The following is a 3,731-nucleotide window of genomic DNA, read 5'->3' as shown; positions in this document are numbered from 1 at the left end:
TATAATATATATATATATTATATATAAATATAACTCTCTACCAAACAAATTTTATGTATTTCATATAAATACACGATTAATTTATGGTATAGCGGGTTGTGTTCAAAAATTGCGTAACTTTTTCTATAAAAATTTACGCTGCTTTTCGCACTTTAGGATGCCGCACAAATACAAAAAAAAATACGCACAAGTTTGTATGTGCATGTGTTTTTTCTTAATTAGTGTGCGTTATTGTTTCACATCCAACACGCTTAGGCATTATTTTTCTTTAATAAATAGAAAAATTTTAAATTCTAAGCAGTCTTTTAAATTGATACGACCCTCAGTCAGGAGTGGTCCGGGAACGAGTATCCGAGGACCGCAATGTGCGTTCGAAATGTCGATGTTCATGTGTCCTGCAGTTCACAAGTTGACGCGCAATTAGCTGCGTTCTTCATCGACCCACGAGCCAAGTGATTCACCGTTCAGGGTAATCATTTTATTATTATGTCGTTTTCTCATATTCTATTCGTCGTATTTTTAATATTTGATTATTATTAAATTAATAATATTATTATAATATCTTATACGCGTATAGAAAATTTATATAACGACATTTTTTATATATATATATATATATATATATATATATATTATAATAAATGGTAATTATTCGAAACTTTTAGAGAAATTATAATATCGTACTTTGATATATCTGATAAATTTTAACCGCTGCACATGTTTTATTACAAACGAGGCGCGCATAGACAGATATCTCGCACGATATATTCCTCCTCTTTATATTATTACAGTTTTTTTTTTATCTTGAAAGTTTTATACAAATTTCGACGGTCGGGCGTAAATCTTCGAACACCTTCGAAATAATACATAAAATATTATTTCTAAAACGAATTTTTATACATATCGATAGAATCGACATGTGCTTAAATTTCGTTTAGGTACCCGGATGAAAATGTCTCAATAACATAATCATCACATATAATCTTGTCGATATTTTCTTGTATTACCTTCAAACGATAAAAAACTTAAGTAATAATATAATAAACGAAATAAAATTTATCCATAAAAATATAGACACACACACGACAACAGACGACGTTTCAATAAACTATATATTTTTCGTTTATTATAATAACGATTCTTTATCAGAACGTTTTTAGTTAACAAGAAATTTTGTTAATGATCGTTCCGTCAATCGTTATAATATATAATAATACATATGTTGTTATTGTTGTGTCGTCATCGTCGTCGACGCCTTCTATAAACTATGATAAAAATTTTTCGTTATATTTTTATTGGAAAAATTTATATATGTAAATATATTTTTATAGACGTATGAATTATATTTATCTTTTTTTTTTTAATTTTATTCGAAACTTGTTCGAATTTTGTAAAAATTAAAAAAAGATTTCAATATATATACATCTATAATATATATATATATATATATATATATATAATTTATAACATATATAAATTTCTTTTGAAGAGTTCGATAATTTTGTAGAAGAAAATTCTCTTTTACAATTAATACAGACTTGATTTCGTTTTTTTTTTTTTTGTTTAAAAACGAACAAATACTCTGTAATGATCCTTCCGCAGGTTCACCTACGGAAACCTTGTTACGACTTTTACTTCCTCTAAATGATCAAGTTTGGTCATCTTTCCGAAGCATCGGCGACGCCGAAACGCCACCGCGCTCAGTCCGAAGACCTCACTAAATCATTCAATCGGTAGTAGCGACGGGCGGTGTGTACAAAGGGCAGGGACGTAATCAACGCGAGCTTATGACTCGCGCTTACTGGGAATTCCTCGTTCATGGGGAACAATTGCAAGCCCCAATCCCTAGCACGAAGGAGGTTCAGCGGGTTACCCGGGCCGCTCGGCCAGGGAGGACACGCTGATTCCTTCAGTGTAGCGCGCGTGCGGCCCAGAACATCTAAGGGCATCACAGACCTGTTATTGCTCAATCTCGTGCGGCTAGAAGCCGCCTGTCCCTCTAAGAAGAATTATTTGTACGCCGACAGTAAAAACCGCGAACGGCAAGAGCCGAAACTCAATACCGACGGGCCTTTGGGATGTCGAAATACGCCTAGTTAGCAGGCTAGAGTCTCGTTCGTTATCGGAATTAACCAGACAAATCGCTCCACCAACTAAGAACGGCCATGCACCACCACCCACCGAATCAAGAAAGAGCTCTCAATCTGTCAATCCTTCCGGTGTCCGGGCCTGGTGAGGTTTCCCGTGTTGAGTCAAATTAAGCCGCAGGCTCCACTCCTGGTGGTGCCCTTCCGTCAATTCCTTTAAGTTTCAGCTTTGCAACCATACTTCCCCCGGAACCCAAAAGCTTTGGTTTCCCGGAAGCTGCCCGCCGAGTCATCGGAGGAACGTCGGCGGATCGCTAGCTGGCATCGTTTATGGTTAGAACTAGGGCGGTATCTGATCGCCTTCGAACCTCTAACTTTCGTTCTTGATCAATGAAAGCGTTTTTGGCAAATGCTTTCGCTTCTGTCCGTCTTGCGACGATCCAAGAATTTCACCTCTAACGTCGCAATACGAATGCCCCCATCCGTTCCTATTAATCATTACCTCGGGGTTCCGAAAACCAACAAAATAGAACCGAGGTCCTATTCCATTATTCCATGCACACAGTATTCAGGCAAAATTTTGGCCTGCTTTAAGCACTCTAATTTGTTCAAAGTAAACGTGCCGGCCCACCTCGACACTCAGTCAAGAGCACCGCGGCGGGATTGAGTTGGGCCGCCCTTGCGAGCTAAGCCCACCGGCAGGACGTCCCACGACACGCCAGTTAACACCGCGTACGATGAACCAGCGGCGTGGGACACAGATTCGACTACGAGCTTTTTAACCGCAACAACTTTAATATACGCTATTGGAGCTGGAATTACCGCGGCTGCTGGCACCAGACTTGCCCTCCAATTGATCCTCGTTAAAGGGTTTAGAGTGTACTCATTCCGATTACGGGGCCTCGGATGAGTCCCGTATCGTTATTTTTCGTCACTACCTCCCCGTGCCGGGAGTGGGTAATTTGCGCGCCTGCTGCCTTCCTTGGATGTGGTAGCCGTTTCTCAGGCTCCCTCTCCGGAATCGAACCCTGATTCCCCGTTACCCGTTACAACCATGGTAGGCGCAGAACCTACCATCGACAGTTGATAAGGCAGACATTTGAAAGATGCGTCGCCGGTGCGAGACCGTGCGATCAGCGAAAAGTTATTCAGAGTCACCAAATTGTACGATGACGAGCAAGCCCGCCACCGATTGGTTTTGATCTAATAAAAGCGCTCCTTCCGTCTCCGGTCGGAACTCTGTTTGCATGTATTAGCTCTAGAATTACCACAGTTATCCAAGTAAATGTGGGTACGATCTAAGGAACCATAACTGATTTAATGAGCCTTTCGCGGTTTCACCTTAATTTGGCTTGTACTGAGACATGCATGGCTTAATCTTTGAGACAAGCATATGACTACTGGCAGGATCAACCAGGGAACTGTGTTTTATAATATATATAATATATATTATTACTATTATTATTATATATATATATATATTTTATAATAAAAAACTATTATCGAAAAAGTTTTAATAACAATATCCAAAAGAGGATAAATTATGATGATGTTTTTTATATTACATATATACTTTATATTTATACATAATATAATAATCATCTATATTCCGTGTATAAACACATTGTTATTTACTTTTTCTTT

The 3,731-nt window shown here is 38.2% G+C and overlaps 2 non-coding genes across 2 annotated transcripts; both read right to left on the bottom strand.

Moving 5' to 3' along the window:
* Positions 1-316: 316 nt before the first annotated feature.
* LOC130903240 (5.8S ribosomal RNA) lies at positions 317-472 on the bottom strand. The gene has a single exon (XR_009060636.1). It is a non-coding gene; the product is annotated as a 5.8S ribosomal RNA (ribosomal RNA).
* Positions 473-1,585: 1,113 nt separating this feature from the next.
* On the bottom strand, positions 1,586-3,507 carry LOC130903250 (small subunit ribosomal RNA). Its single transcript, XR_009060645.1, has one exon. It is a non-coding gene; the product is annotated as a small subunit ribosomal RNA (ribosomal RNA).
* Between the last annotated feature and the right edge of the window lie 224 nt (positions 3,508-3,731).

The sequence above is a fragment of the Diorhabda carinulata genome, unplaced genomic scaffold (assembly GCF_026250575.1).
Source record: "Diorhabda carinulata isolate Delta unplaced genomic scaffold, icDioCari1.1 Dcau_18, whole genome shotgun sequence".
NCBI lineage: Eukaryota > Metazoa > Arthropoda > Insecta > Coleoptera > Chrysomelidae > Diorhabda > Diorhabda carinulata.
This window is presented reverse-complemented; position numbering and strand designations above follow the sequence as displayed.